This window comes from Lolium rigidum, chromosome 6 (genome assembly GCF_022539505.1).
Source record: "Lolium rigidum isolate FL_2022 chromosome 6, APGP_CSIRO_Lrig_0.1, whole genome shotgun sequence".
Lineage (NCBI taxonomy): Eukaryota > Viridiplantae > Streptophyta > Magnoliopsida > Poales > Poaceae > Lolium > Lolium rigidum.
Window position 1 is genome coordinate 315,640,984 of NC_061513.1, and position 17,508 is coordinate 315,658,491.

A 17,508-nucleotide genomic window follows, 5' to 3' on the forward strand; every position below is an offset into this window, starting at 1 on the left:
ATACCGCCGGAACCGCCCCTCAAGAAGTCGGAGCTGGTCCCGAGCAGGTCGAGGTCCCGGAAAACAACGCTGCTCCGGATCAGCAAGAGGCTGTCGGAGAAAGCGGAGCTCCGGTTGAAGAATCGATTTTGGGCAACCTAAGCCCAATTTCCGGGGATGCCACCTCCATGGATACTGAAGAGTTCGATCGCAAGGTGAAGGAATACGGATACGGTGATCAGCCCAAAGTTGAATCCGCCCAGCCTATGCAGGTTCTCGCAACCGTGGCACCGCTGGAACAGCAGGAACGCGAAGATGAAAACACCACTTCCGACCCAGGACCATCTAATGCCGGATCTCCGTTAGATCGGGAACGTCCGTTTGAGGATGTCCTCGTCTCCGGAGGAAATAGTTGCACAAGCACGCATGGATTTGGTCGCACAGCCGACGTCCTCAACAAGCCAATAACCCCCGGCGACGCCGCAGATCCGGAGGCTTTAGAGGCCACTAGAAAGGAGATGCCGGCCACGCCCAAGAAGTTCGCCAACACCGCAACTCGCTATATTGGATGAGAGGGAAGAAGCCGCGCATCTCATGGATCGCTTTGAAAGACAGGATCGCGAAATCACCGCAACACTCGAGCAAGTCAAGAGTATGAGAAAAGAGTGGGAGGTGAAAATGACCTACGCACAAAGCGGAGGCCGATAGAATCATCAGAGAAGCAAGTCCCTCCCCGCAGGATCAACTTCGCAACCCCCGTCGAACAGCAGCCGCTCGCAACTCCAAAGGATAACATGCAGAAAGCGGCGGAAATCCTGAACAAAAAGGACGAGGAAATTGATATTGATTACGTCCGCAAGCTCGTTGCTTCTGCAATGCAGCAGCAGAGTAAGGCCGATACTTCGCGCAGGTTGGAATCCAATCCGGATCACTGTGTGTCCACCGCGCAGAAGGACGCCCGTATCAATCGCCACCCTGATGATGAGTCGCGCACCGGATCCACGGAGCGCAGAAGAAAAGCAAGGGAGCACCCGAATCCAATCCCCGTGTCGTCAAAGACGCCTCCGTCAGATCCGAAGAAGGGAAAGGATGCAATGTACACTGGTAGGAACAAGTATCGAGATCCGTCACCTCCGCCTAACAGGTACCCGCGTCCCCCGCCACCTCGCCGCTGCAGTCCAGCCGGAAACACCAGGCCCCATGGGGCTGGTGGAATTAACATCCGCGACAATATGCCGCCGCCAAGGACCAGGGCGCGTACGCCGGAACCACGCCGGAACCAGAACAACGATCATGAGCCCGAGCCCAGAAGGAGCCGGAATAATGATCGCGAGCCGGAGCCCAGGAGGAGCCTCGCCGGAGCCGGAATGACGGAGGAGACTATCACCAAGGTGAAGGTAGCCACCGAAGCCGGAGCGAGCCTCGGGAAGACCGCCAGGATTCAGAAGGCGGAAGCAAAAAATCTTACAGGCCCCCTCGTAGGTCCCCTTCACCGCCACCCAGCGGCGGAGGCGAGGCGGAGGCGGTGGCCGAAGATCCCGCTCCCGCTCAAAACCCCGTGCGGCGGCCCACGCGATGCCCGAGAACGCCTCAACGAGTACAGATCTGACTACATTGGCCCAAAATGCTTTGGCAGGATGATTCGAGAGGAGCCAAAGCCAAGGATGAATCTCAAGCTACCCGGAAATCTGAAGAATTATGATGGCACGGAAAGGCCGGATACCTGGATTGAGGATTACTATAATGCTGTAACCTTCGCCGGAGGAACCCCTAACATCGCCTGCCGCATGCTTCAGCTGTACCTTGTAGGTCCAGCCCGGATCTGGCTCAGCGACCTCGAGAAGAATTCCATCTTTTGGCTGGTTTGACCTGAAGAACGCTTTCGAGAAACACTTCAGGGGCACCTACAAGAGACCTGCCACAACAAGCGACCTGCAGGCATGTATCCAGAAGAAGGGTGAAACATCAAGGAATTTCCTCACCCGATGGTTGGCATGCAGAAATGAGTGCGAGAACGTCGATAACCGCACAACAATGCACGCCTTCATTGGTGGCTTGCAGCGAGGAGGACTACTGCGGCACAAGCTGACCTGCTTGGTCAATGCAAATAAGCTGACTTTGGATGACATGATCACCATCGCCGTTGATCATACCGCCGCCGATGACGACGCAGCGGAGATCTAGCAGCCACAAGCAATCCCCCGCACCAAGCAAAAGAAGAACCGTGACAACGGCAGCAGCAGCGGCACCAAGCGGAAAAACCCCCCTGATGACCAAAAGAGTGGCGGATCTGACTTGATCGCCATGGCCTTCTAGCGCGGAGGCCAAGGAGGCGGAAGAGGCCGCGGTGGCGGAGCTGGAAGGGGCCAGCAGCGTGGCGATGAGGTCACCGCTGCCAGAACCCGCGCCCCCCAAACTTATGAAGAGTACAGAGACATGCCTTGCCTGGCTCACTTGGATCCGGCTACAGGGAAGTCCACTCACACCAACCGCAACTGCAAGTGGGTCAATGATCTAAAATCTGACCCGGAAGCAGGATACAAATGAGCCCGGAAGCACCGCCCACGTGGCAAAGGAGGCAAGGGAAAGAACAAGGACAAGGAGGAAGATAGTTCCGAGGCGATGGATGAGGATGACGCTTCGCCGGATCCCAAAGCCGGATCCGCAGCTAAACCCAACCCCTTCGATAAAAAGAGTGCGGGCGCGTACCACACCTTCCTCGGAACCCCAACAGTCCGTGCAAGCAAATCAGCTCTCCGGATCCCGAACGCCACAGCTCCCGCCGTGCCGCAAGATGTCAGGTGGTCGGAAACTCCATGTACGTTTGATAGGAAGGATCATCCTACTATCATTCCGAAAGAGTGCTACGCCTTGGTTGTAAGTCCCCGCATCGACGGGTATGATTTCTCCAAGTGCCTCATGGATGGAGGAGCCAGCCTAAACAACATGTACCTGGAAACTTTGGAGCGGATGAACCTTACCAAGGAACAGCTAAAGCACAAGCACCACCGAGTTTCATGGTGTGGTTCCGGTAAAAGGCAAATTCCCGGGCAGCATCAGACTTCCCGTGGCCTTTGGCGATGCAAATAACTTCCGCCAAGAGATGATCACGTTTGAGGTCGTGCCCTTCAAGAGCTCCTACCACGTCATCTTCGGCAGGCCCACCTACCACAAGTTTCACGCTAGAGCGTGCTACATCTACAACAAGCTCAAGATCCCGGGTCCCAAAGGTATGATTACCGTATCCGGAGACTACAAAAAGGCTCATGAATGCGAGTTAGGCGAAGCCGCCTTCGCAGTCTCGTGATATCCGGAGAGGAGCCGCGAGGCTACAGCAGCCGCGGTGGATCCGATTGAGATGCAGTACCACCAAGAAGCAGCATCTCCGAACGTAAGACCTCCTTCAAGGCCGCGATAGAAACCAAGAAGCACGACCTCATTGTAGGTGACGCCTCAAAGCAGGTTTCGACGGAACCAACATGGACCCCAAATAGGAAGACGCGCTCGTCGAGTTCCTCCGCGCTAACATGGATATCTTCGCATGGCAACCTTCCTCGACATGTCCGGAGTACCTAGGGAACTCGCCGAGCACTACCTCAACATAAACCTGGGGGCTAAACCGGTGAAGCAAGCTATGCGACGCTTTGGAGATAAGAAGCGCCGTGCCATAGGAATGGAGCTAGCTAAGTTACTAGAGGCAGGTTTTGTAATAGAGGTTATCCACACTGATTGGGTCGCAAATCCCGTCCTTGTACCCAAAAAGGACACTGAGATACTAAGAATGTGCATCGATTACTCCGGCTTGAACAAGCATTGTCCGAAGGATCCGTTTCCCTTGCCGCGCATTGACCAAGTCATTGATTCGACGGCGGGAGCGGAACTTCTGTGTTTTCTTGATGCGTATTCCGGTATCATCAGATCCGGATGAAGGAGTCTGACCAAAAGGCGACTTCGTTCATCACCCCCTTCGGCACTTACTGCTATGTCACCATCCCCTTTGGTTTCAAAATGCAGGTGCCACCTACCAACGTACGATGCAGCGGTGCCTGAAGGACCAAATTGACCGGAACGTGCACGCCTACGTCGACGACATCGCGGTCATGACCCGGAAAGGATCCGACTTGATCAGCGACCTCACGAAACCTTCGACAATCTCCGCAGTACAAGATGATGTTGAATCCGCTGAAGTGCGTCTTCGGCGTGCCAGCCGGAAAACTCCTTGGCTTCATAGTCTCTCACAGAGGCATTGAGGTTAACCCGGAAAAAATCAAGGCAATCCTGTGTATCAAACGGCCAACTTGTCTCAAATATGTGCAACGACTAACTGGTTGCGTCGCAGCAATCGCAGGTTTGTTAGTCGTCTTGGCAAGAAGGCGCTACCTTTGTACAAGCTGCTGAAGAAAACAGACAAATTCGTCTGGGACGACGCAGCTGACGCAGCTCTTCGGGGGTTGAAGGAAATACTCACCTCCCCACCTATCTTGGCAGCCCCGAGAGAGTCGAGCCAATGCTCCTTTACTCCGGCAGCTACCAACAAAGTCATCAGTCTCGTCATTGTGGTGGAGCGAAAGGAAGAAGGTCATGAATATGACGTCCAAAGACCAGTCTATTACATTAGCGAGGTACTGACGGAGTCAAAGCAAAGATACCCTCACTTTCAGAAGCTAGCATATGGAGTATTCCTAGGCAGCCGGAAGCTGAGACATTACTTCCAAGAGCACCCAGTAACAGTCGTGAGCAAGGCTCCGCTATCGACGATTCTCAACAACGCTGACGCAACAGGACGTACAGCAAAATGGGGCATCGGATTATCCACCTTCGACATCGCTTACAAGCCTAGGACTGCGGTTAAATCCCAAGTCTTGGCAGATTTCGTTGCAGATTGGACAGAAGCTCCGGATGCAAGTCTGGAGCCGGAACCAGAAACATGGATCATGCACTTCGATGGATCCAAGCAGCATCAAGGCTCAGGAGCCGGAGTCACCCTAAAGTCCCCTACCAGAGAAGAACTGTAGTATGTTCTGCAGATCCACTTCGAAGTCACAAACAATATGGCGGAATACGAGGCTCTACTACACGGTCTGCGCATCGCTAAGGAAATCGGGATCAAACACATTATATGCTGTGGAGATTCCGACTTGGTGGCACAACAAGTAGCCGGAACCTGGAACGCCAGAAACTCCGTCATGGCGGCCTATAAAGATGAAGTTGACGAGATCGCTAAGTGCTTCCTCGGATACGAAGTCAAGTACGTCAGGAGAGACGATAACGCAGCGGCAGACATGCTATCCAAGCTCGGATCCGGCAGGAAGCAAATTCCGCCCTGGCATTTTCTCGGGAGCACTTACGGATACCCTCGGCTAAGGGCGCTAACCCGGAAAACCCAGAGGTGGCAGTATCTCCGGCAAAGGAAGTGATGGCTATCATTCCGGCTTGGACCCAGCCTTTCCTGGACTACCTCATTGATCAGAAGTTGTCGGAGGACGAGGTCCTAGCACGACGAGTGTAGGATAACGTTGCATAGAAAACAAAAATTTTCCTACGGCGAACACGCAATCCAAGCCAAGATGCAATCTAGAAGACGGTAGCAACGAGGGGGTATCGAGTCTCACCCTTGAAGAGATTCCAAAGCCTACAAGATGAGGCTCTTGTTGCTGCGGTAGACGATCACTTGCCGCTTGCAAAAGCGCGTAGAAGATCTTGATCACGATCGGTTTCGGCGCCACGAACGGGCAGCACCTCCGTACTCGGTCACACGTTCGGTTGTTGATGAAGACGACGTCCACCTCCCCGTTCCAGCGGGCAGCGGAAGTAGTAGCTCCTCTTGAATCCGACAGCACGACGGCGTGGTGTCGGTGGCGGTGAAGAAGTCCGGCGGAGCTTCGCTAAGCTACGCGGGCAATATGGAGTGGAGGAGCAAAGCTAGGGTTTGGGAGGGGGTGGCCGGCCACTCTATGGGGGGCGGCCAGCTTGTGGTCTTAGGGTTGGCCGGCCCCTCCCTTGGCCCCTCATTATATAGGTGGATCCCAAGTGTTGGTGTCCAAGTCTTCGAATAAGACCCGAAACCAAAACCTTCCATAGGAGGGGGAAACCTAGCCCAACTAGGACTCCCACCCAAAGGTGGGATTCCCACCTCCCATGTGGGGGGTGGCCGGCCCCCCTATGGTGGAGTCCACTTGGGACTCCACCCCATCTAGGGCTGGCCGGCCATGGTGGTGGAGTCCCATGTGGACTCCACCTTCCTTGGTGGTTTCTTCCGGACTTTTCTAGAACCTTCTAGAACCTTCCATAGAACCTTCCGCGACATTTTATTTCACATAAAATGACATCCTATATATGAATCTTATTCTCCGGACCATTCCGGAACTCCTCGTGATGTCCGGGATCTCATCCGGACTCCGAACAAATATTCGAACTCCATTCCATAATTCAAGTGCTACCATTTCAACATCCAACTTTAAGTGTGTCACCCTACGGTTCGAGAACTATGCGGACATGGTTGAGTACTCACTCCGACCAATAACCAATAGTGGGATCTCGGAGATCCATAATGGCTCCCACATATTCAACGATGACTTTAGTGATCGAATGAACCATTCACATACATTACCAATTCCCTTTGTCTCGCGATATTTTACTTGTCCGAGGTTTGATCTTCGGTATCACTCTATACCTTGTTCAACCTCGTCTCCTGACAAGTACTCTTTACTCGTACCGTGGTATGTGATCTCTTATGAACTCTTTCATATGCTTGCAAGACATTAGACGACATTCCACCGAGAGGGCCCAGAGTATATCTATCCGTCATCGGGATGGACAAATCCCACCGTTGATCCATATGCCTCAACTCATACTTTCTGGATACTTAATCCCACCTTTATAGCCACCCATTTACGCAAAGTGGTGTTTGGTGTAATCAAAGTACCTTTCCGGTATAAGTGATTTACATGATCTCATGGTCATAAGGACTAGGTAACTATGTATCGAAAGCTTATAGCAAATAACTTAATGACGAGATCTTATGCTACGCTTAATTGGGTGTGTCCATTACATCATTCATACAATGACATAACCTTGTTATTAATAACATCCAATGTTCATGATTATGAAACTAATCATCCATTAATCAACAAGCTAGTTAAGAGGCATACTAGGGACTTCTTTGTTTGTCTACATATCACACATGTACTAATGTTTCGGTTAATACAATTATAGCATGATATATAAACATTTATCATAAACATAAAGATATAAATAATAACCACTTTATTATTGCCTCTAGGGCATATCTCCTTCGATCTCCCACTTGCACTAGAGTCAATAATCTATTTTACATTTGTAAAGATATAACACCTTGGCCTTCCGGTGCTTTATCATGTATTGCTCACGGGAGAGGTTTTTAGTCATTGGATCTGACACGCTCGTAAACGTATGTATTTTGTAATTCATTTGCGTCTCAACGCATCACTCATTTCCAAATGAGTTGGCATTATATATGTTTGATCTTCTCGGTGGAACCTTAATTCCGTCTGTCCGAAATATGTCACTTATATTGTCACACACAATATAGCTTCAAAGTTCTCGACTCGTCGGAACTACACCAAGTTCTCAAAGAACCTCTTGACTTAACATCCTTTGTCATTGTCAAAATAATGACATACTCTCGCCTTCTTTTGTAGAATCCGTCACAATATTTAGAACTCTTCTAAATCTAGCATAGACAACTTCTAGCTCATTGTGCTACCTTTTAAACAACACTTTGTCTAATTTGAGATTATATTTTATATGTGACAAAACCAATATCGGTGTAACACCTTACAGCGATTTGTTTGTCATTTCTTCATATAAAAAAATATATATATATATCCTTAGTTCTTCTAAAGTACTCAAGGATATTCTTACTGTCGTCCAATGATCATCATTATGAATCATTCTGGTATATGCTCATAACACTTTATAGCACATGATATCTGATTGTGTACATATTATTCGTGATCTATAATCACTCATGTGTTTTTACTCATTGAGTGTCAGATACACTCAAGTCTTGTTAAACCTTCACATGACAAGAACATTTTCTTAATATTTCTATATTGAACTTCTTCAATATCCATCATATGTACTTTGACTTAAACTTATTTATGTGTTTCAATCTATCTTCATAGATCTTGACACTAAATTTGTTTCGATCCATATCCTTTCATTGAAGTTAATTCTCAATGAAACCTTTTTAATCAAGTATATAATTACATCATTTATAACCAACTATATGTCACCTACATAAAGTATTATAAATGTGTCTTAGCGCTCCCACTTAATTTCTTGCAAATGCAAGCCTCTTCATTGTTTCTGATGAAATCAAAAACTCTTTGACTATTTCATCTAGTGAAGATTCAAACTCCGCTATACTTACTTCATCAAATTGAAGTTTGTATACCTATCTAGTATTTCACGGATCAGCAAAACTCTTGGTTGTATCTTGTATACACCTTTTAATACACACTTTTGTTAAGTAGTGTATTTTGCCATCCTACTAACATATCTCATAAAAGAAATATGTAGTGATTACTAGAATAATCCACATAGACTATAAGCATTGCTACGGAAGATCTAATCTTATCGTAGTCAACTCTTTGAACTTTGTCGTAAATAACTTTTCAATAAGTTGAGCTTCTTCAAGGATATTTCATCCAAGTCCATCAATTTCATAGATCCATTTACTTTCAAAAAGTATTCATCTATCTTGGATTTTATGGCGTATAGCCATTTTAACGAAGTCAGGGCCCATCATAACTTCTTTGTTTGTAGTTGGTTTATCATTGTTCAAAATCAATCCTTTGTCCACAAATCATTTATTTGATCACAAAGTAAACCATACCTACAAGGTTCAATATGTACTTCGATCTCCATGGCTAAAACACTTTGTAGTCATGAGAGCCATGATCGTCGTGACCGCTTCCGAAACCAATTCCGATGCTGTGCTACTCTGATCATTATGCTTAGGTTCATAAACCTTATCAAATTATATTGTCCTCCCACTCAAATACTTCACTAGAAACAATTTCTCGGAAATAAGAAACATTGACAAACACTTTTGTCTTTGTCTTGTGGGAAGAATTCCCAATTAAATCTCTCGGGATAACCAACAAAGACATTCATCCGATTTTGGTTGTAAACTCTTAGACCAAAATTTAAAGAAAAGACTATTAGGTTTTATACCCATACCATAACTTGTATGGTGTCATTTCAACGGATCATGATGATGCTCTATTTAGTGTAAAAGCGGTAGTCACTAAAGCATAATCCACAAAAATATAATGGCGTCATAATATTTTATCACATCATTAATCCAACAAGGTTTGGATATATATCTCGGATACTATATCATCATTATGATACTCCAAGAAATGTGAGTTGTAGAACAATTTCATAACTCTCTTAGATGTTCGCTAAAACTCGTAATTCAAATATTTCCACCATGATCCAATCATAGATATTTGATTTTTCTATTACGATGATTTCCACTTCATGCTGAAATTTATTTGAATCCTATTCAAATGTTTCAAACTTTTCCTTATTGAATATATCCACATATATACTCAATTCATTGTTTGAAAGTTTTCATGAAGTAGAAGAATCTTCCGCACACAACTATGCCCAGTGAACCACATATATCATTATGTATGTTTTCACTAAGTTAGTTGCCCGTTCAACTCTTCGGCCTATGAACGGTATTTCAGTCATTACTTTTTAGAAAAGATTTTGCAAGTGCCAAACGATTCAACAAATCGAATGACTCCAAAATCCATTTGCATGGAGTTCCTTCATGCGATCCTTTCTAACATGACCTAAATTGCGGTTCCACAAATAAGTGGAATTCAAATCATTTGCCTTATGGCATTTTTAGCGTCAGTGTTATGTATGTGTGTTTCACCATTTAAGATTTATAATAACTTATCCATCGTACATGGAGTAATGTCATAATTTGAACAACTCATTGTTTTCATTTGACTAGAGCAAAATAACAATTATTAAGTTCTTTATTATAAATTCTAAGGGTTAGATAGAATGCCAACGACGAACATAATAACACTTTATTTTGTTCCGTACGTGTATTTCTATCATATTCCTTGTCAGCCACTTAGGCCATTGTATTCTTGTATTGCGTTGTTTTGTATGACACTTCATACCAACCAATATGGTACTAATACCCAAGAATTTCATTGTGTGACTTAACTAGGAATACAACCATAACATGTATATCATTTATATACACCCGAGCTAGACTTTCTAGTCTTTTCTTTTCTTTTGCCAAAATATCTTTTGCAGTTTCTCTTTTAGCTTTCCTCATTATTCAGAAAAACATTTCAACATCAATAACTTCTAGGTTTGTTGGTCAAATACCAATAACCTTGAGGTTCTTTATTTTGAAGTTGATCATCATATGACAATTGTTTCAGATTTCACTATTAGTAAATTTGTAATACGATGAACAATTTCACTCATAATTTTATCCATCAATTCATGATAACTTTCTGAGACCATGTCTGTACATGCTAGGCTCATAAAGTTTAAACCTTAGTATTCGCATATGCAAATCTGGCTTGCACCCGTTGGAAGCACACGTAGAATCTATAACACCCGATCATCACGTGATGCTTCGAAACGACGAGTCTTAGCAACGGTGCATACTAAGGACAATCACTTCATGGATATGCGAATATCGTTAGTGCCCCAATAGTTGGAGGATTGGGACGCCTTGCGTCTTCAACCTTCGTACATTCCCATAAAACTTATGAGTTTATGTAGTCTCACCAAATTTATATTCTATCATCTTGCAATAAGGTCTTAGATATCACATATATCTCGTACCTTGATTATTTCTGAAAACTAAATTTTCAGCTCCTTACTTTTCAAACAGATTTGAACTTCAAGTTTCACGGAGACAAGATAACTTTAGGTACTAATTGAAAACATAGCTCTTTGAATCAACAATGTGAGGTTTACTAAAAGTTTGCAATAGGACTTAATCAATTCTTGATTCTTTAACAATACGGTACCAATCCGTAAAGTTTCTTGTCAGATTTTAACAAGTATTTCTATCTCAATAACAAGACTAGCGCATGGTAGAAAACGGATGCCAATACTACAAAATTAATTCAAAATACTACTCGTACTATGTTTATGATAATTAGTTCATGTTTTAATCTAATTACTAATGAACTCCCACTTAATACAACATCCCTCATAGTTGTTAAGTGGTACACGATCCAAATCCACTACACCAAAACCGATCATCACGTGAGATGATGTAGCTTCAATGGTGAACATCAACATGTTGATCATATCATCCATACGACTCGTGTTCAACCTTTCGGTTTCCGTTGTCCCGAGGCCATGTCCGTACATGCTAGGCTCGTCAAGCAAACCCAAGTATTCCGCGTGTGCAACATGGCTTACACCCGTTGTATGTCGAGTTTATCACACCCGATCATCACGAGATGCTTCAAAACGTCGAACAATGCAACGGTGCATACGAGGGAAGAACACTTTATTATCTTGATATTAATGTGAGGGATCATCTTATAATGCTACCGTCGCGATCTAAGCAAAATAAGATGCATAAAAGGATTAACATCACATGCGGTTCATATGTGATATGATATGGCCCTTTTGTCTTTGCACCTTCGATCTTCATCTCTAAAGCACGGACATGATCTCCATCATCAACGGGCATGATCTCCATCATCGTTGGCGTAGCGTCAAGGTTCATGGCGCCGTCTTCATGGTTGTTCACCTCATGTAGCAACTATTACAACTACTTTGAAATACTACTCAACATGAAAATTAAAGACAACCATAAGGCTCCCGCCGGTTGCCACAATACAATAATGATCATCTCATACATATTCATCATCATATCATGGCCATATCACATCACCAAACCCTGCAAAAACAAGTTAGACGTCTCTAATTTGGTTTGCATATTTTACGTGGTTTAGGGTTTTCGTGTAAGATCTAATCTACCTACGAACATGAACCACAACGGTGATACTAGTGTTGTCAATAGAAGAGTAAGTTGAATCTTCACTATAGTAGGAGAGACAGACACCCGCAAAGCCTCTTATGCAATACAAGTTGCATGTCGAACGAGGAACAAGTCTCATGAACGCGGTCATGTAAAGTTAGTCCGAGCCGCTTCATCCCACTATGCCACAAAGATGCAAAGTACTCAAACTAAAGACAACAAGAGCATCAACGCCCACAAAACCATTGTGTTCTACTCGTGCAACCATCTATGCATAGACACGGCTCGATACCACCGTAGGATAACGTTGCATAGAAAACAAAAATTTCCTACGGCGAACACGCAATCCAAGCCAAGATGCAATCTAGAAGACGGTAGCAACGAGGGGGTATCGAGTCTCACCCTTGAAGAGATTCCAAAGCCTACAAGATGAGGCTCTTGTTGCTGCGGTAGACGATCACTTGCCGCTTGCAAAAGCGCGTAGAAGATCTTGATCACGATCGGTTTCGGCGCCACGAACGGGCAGCACCTCCGTACTCGGTCACACGTTCGGTTGTTGATGAAGACGACGTCCACCTCCCCGTTCCAGCGGGCAGCGGAAGTAGTAGCTCCTCTTGAATCCGACAGCACGACGGCGTGGTGTCGGTGGCGGTGAAGAAGTCCGGCGGAGCTTCGCTAAGCTACGCGGGCAATATGGAGTGGAGGAGCAAAGCTAGGGTTTGGGAGGGGGTGGCCGGCCACTCTATGGGGGGCGGCCAGCTTGTGGTCTTAGGGTTGGCCGGCCCCCTCCCTTGGCCCCTCATTATATAGGTGGATCCCAAGTGTTGGTGTCCAAGTCTTCGAATAAGACCCGAAACCAAAACCTTCCATAGGAGGGGGAAACCTAGCCCAACTAGGACTCCCACCCAAAGGTGGGATTCCCACCTCCCATGTGGGGGTGGCCGGCTCCCCCATGGTGGAGTCCACTTGGGACTCCACCCCATCTAGGGCTGGCCGGCCATGGTGGTGGAGTCCCATGTGGACTCCACCTTCCTTGGTGGTTTCTTCCGGACTTTTCTAGAACCTTCTAGAACCTTCCATAGAACCTTCCGCGACATTTTATTTCACATAAAATGACATCCTATATATGAATCTTATTCTCCGGACCATTCCGGAACTCCTCGTGATGTCCGGGATCTCATCCGGGACTCCGAACAAATATTCGAACTCCATTCCATAATTCAAGTGCTACCATTTCAACATCCAACTTTAAGTGTGTCACCCTACTGGTTCGAGAACTATGCGGACATGGTTGAGTACTCACTCCGACCAATAACCAATAGTGGGATCCGGAGATCCATAATGGCTCCCACATATTCAACGATGACTTTAGTGATCGAATGAACCATTCACATACATTACCAATTCCCTTTGTCTCGCGATATTTTACTTGTCCGAGGTTTGATCTTCGTATCACTCTATACCTTGTTCAACCTCGTCTCTGACAAGTACTCTTTACTCGTACCGTGGTATGTGATCTCTTATGAACTCTTTCATATGCTTGCAAGACATTAGACGACATTCCACCGAGAGGGCCCAGAGTATATCTATCCGTCATCGGGATGGACAAATCCCACTGTTGATCCATATGCCTCAACTCATACTTTCCGGATACTTAATCCCACCTTTATAGCCACCCATTTACGCGAGTGGTGTTTGGTGTAATCAAAGTACCTTTCCGGTATAAGTGATTTACATGATCTCATGGTCATAAGGACTAGGTAACTATGTATCGAAAGCTTATAGCAAATAACTTAATGACGAGATCTTATGCTACGCTTAATTGGGTGTGTCCATTACATCATTCATACAATGACATAACCTTGTTATTAATAACATCCAATGTTCATGATTATGAAACTAATCATCCATTAATCAACAAGCTAGTTAAGAGGCATACTAGGGACTTCTTTGTTTGTCTACATATCACACATGTACTAATGTTTCGGTTAATACAATTATAGCATGATATATAAACATTTATCATAAACATAAAGATATAAATAATAACCACTTTATTATTGCCTCTAGGGCATATCTCCTTCAGACAGATCATCAGACGAGCAAGATCCTACACAATCGTTGACGGACAGCTCTACAAACGAAGCGCAACGGGAGTGTTCCTCAAATGCGTCTCCAGTCAAGATGGCATTGAAATACTCAGAGAGATCCACGCAGGGATTGCGGGCATCACGCCGCTCCCAGGTCCCTCGTTGCCAAAGCTTTTCGGCTAGGATTTTACCGGCTCACGCCTAAAGAAGATGCCGACAAGTTGGTAAAAACCTGCCGAGGTTGTCAGTACTATGCTACTCAACCAAATGCTCCAGCCCAAGAGCTGAAGACCATCCCTATCACCTGGCCGTTTGCGGTCTGGGGGCTCGATATGGTTGGTAAGTTAAAGAAATCATCTCCTGGCGGTTTTGAGTACCTCTTGGTCGCTATTGATAAATTCAGTAAGTGGATCGAGGCAAAGCCAGTGAGAAAGGCCGACGGTGCTACGGCACTCAAATTTGTCTGCAGCATCGTGACGAGATACGACATCCCGCACAGCATAATCACAGATAATGGCACGAACTTCGCTCAAGGAGAATTAAAGGATTACTGCCATGACGTTGGGATCCGACTAGACTTGGCATCAGTGGCTCATCCACGGTCCAATGGTCAGGTCAAAAGAGCCAATGGACTCCTCTTATCCGGAATAAAACCACGCCTTGAAGAACCGCTGCGCCGCGCAGCCGGAGCTTGGGCAGAGGAGTTAGATTCCGTCCTGTGGAGTTTACGAACTACCCCCAACAGGTCAACAGGATTCACTCCGTTCTTCCTGGTATACGGATCCGAAGCCGTGCTCCCCTCCGACATCATCCACGATTCACCGCGAGTTTCCACCTATGATGAAGAAACCGCTGACGAGGCCGCACAGCTATCTCGTGGACCCGATCGAAGAAGCTCGGAACTTAGCGGACCAACGCTCCACCATTTACCAGCAGAAGCTCCAGCGTTATCATAGCCGTCGAGTCCGGAATCGCTCGTTCATGGCCGGAGACCTGGTTCTCCGCCTTCGCCAGGTGAAAGATCATAAGTTGCAATCTCCATGGGAAGGACCGTTCGTCGTTAGCAAAGTGCTTCACAATGGATCGTACTACCTTGTCGATTTCCGAGAGCTAAAGGATAGACCTGTTAATTGGCACCGGAAACGCAAAAGGGAGGATCCGGGTGACATCTACGACGAAACAGAGCGTCCTTGGAACATCGCACAGCTACGTCCTTTCCACACTTAGCATAGAATTACATACATTGTAACAATCATACATGATCAATGAAATAAAGCTTTTGGTTCACTCTTTGAGTCTTTTACCTCCTTTACTTGTTCATTTTAGATCGTGTATGCTTTTTCCGACTAAAACCGCAGAGCTGGATATTTCCGCCTAGGCGTGTATGTAAGTTGTGATTTCTCAAAATCGTCCTTTAGGACGTAAGCTTAAGTTTTCTGATGGAAATTTTTTCTGTTGCGAACTCGTGGATTCCTAGTAGCGATTTCCGGCACCTAGGCTGGGGGCTTGTTTCCGCGGTTATTGACGGATTGCCATTGGGCTCCGTCGCCGCTGGCGAGCGTTTCCGGCTAAAGGTCTTCCGGCTCGTGGAAGGTCAAGCGAGTAAGCCGAAAAACATAGAAATCAGCACTTGCTTTCCAAACAAAACGAAACATGCAAATACTATTAAAGGATAGCAGGATAAGTTGTTTCCGCCCATGCATAAATGTTTCGTCCCTAGCTACTTAAGAATTTAAAGTTATATTAAAAACCCTCGCTGGGGCCAAAATGATGCATTGTTTTTCCCACAGGAAGAAAGTTTTCACTCCCCCTTAGCTGGAGAAGTTTTGCCCTTTGGGTCCCCTTCCTCGGCATCCTCTGCCGGAGATGACACGTCCTCTTCACTTTCTTCCTTCGAAGCTGCAGCGCCATCCTTGGGTTCCTCTTGGGGGGCATCCTTGGAGCTGGTCCAGATAAACTGGGTGCCGGATTCCGCAGGTCGTGCTTCCGCGTCACGCTCCTTCTGAAGTTCGGCTTCCAGGGGCTCGTCTGCAGGAAGCACGAACTTGTCGTAGAATTCCTCATGCCGGATCCTGCGCGCGATGCGGGTGTCGTAGCCGTTTACTGCATCTAGGAGCGCATTGACATTCGCATCCGGAGGAACGCCGGCGGTCACCTGGTCCAGATCAAGCTCCGAGTTATGCGCCAAACACATGGTCAAGGCCATCGCAGCTGCGCCTCGGGCTGATGATGCTTGTAGATCCGTCACCAGCTCCGGAAGAACGTCCATCTTTTGAATAAGCTTGCGAACATTGCAAGTACGACTCCTCTTGATGGATAAGTTGTAGCATATCTTCCGGGAGGCGGAGATGAGATCTTTGCAATCATCGCCTGCTAGTTGAAGGAGGTCGTCTCGGGGAACAAATTCCGACGCTTTTCCGGATACCCAAGCGGCTCTGCACGAGATAATCAGGATATAAGTATGCAAATTGAGCACAAGAAAAAGGTCGGAGCAAACATCTAGACAAGGTTCCAGCATAGTACCCAAGATGTTCTCGCTGAGCAAGTCCCAGTGATGTTCCGCGGTCTCCATATACTTCTGGAGCCCACTGAGCTCTCTCTGCTGCTTCTTGATGGTTTCGCTGTCGGCATTTCTTTTCAATACAAATTCGCCTTTCTCCTTGATGTGCTCGGAGTTTTTCTCCGCCAGCTGTTTCTCGGCTTGCTCCCTTTTTAGTTCCGCCTCCTTTAGTTTCGTTTCCAATTCTTGGTACGAGGAGCGCAGGTTCTCAAGTTCTGAGGAGGTTGTGACAAGAGACGAGGATGCGCCTATAATAACACAGGTCAAAATCGGAATGTGAATTAAGTAATGAGCAAAGGGCGGAAACCAACCTTGAGCTTCCGCCAGTTGTTTGTTCAGTTCTGCATTCGCGTCTTTCAGAGTCCGGATATTTTCCGCCTGACTTAAGGTAACGCGGCGTTGAAGGGCAATGTTTTTGTGTAGCTCGTAATGCAGCGCCTGCTGTTCCTGTAAAATTAGACGGAGCAGGAGTAAAAATTCGGCCTGTATCAGTGGATTCCTTTAAAGCATTATTGCCGGAACCTTTCCGCCATCATGCTTGGGGGCTACTGCTTCAACTTAAAAATCTTTCCAGAAGTGATATTTGTCTAAGCATTTAAGCGCTAACGTGCATCTACGTTTCCGCCTACATGCTTGGGGGCTACCGGGGAGTACCTTTTGCTTGCAGACGAGTTTGTCGAGGAACTGGCCGACGTTCTTCTTGAAGTCCTGAATCTCCGATGTGGCGACATCAGGTTTCCCCCAGGCGTTGTTCAGCATGGCGTTGAGCAAGTCTTGTTCAAGCTCCCATTTAACTTAGTCGCGTATGCCTTGGGGGTGGAAGTGAGGTCAGTCGGATCTCCAAAATTCTT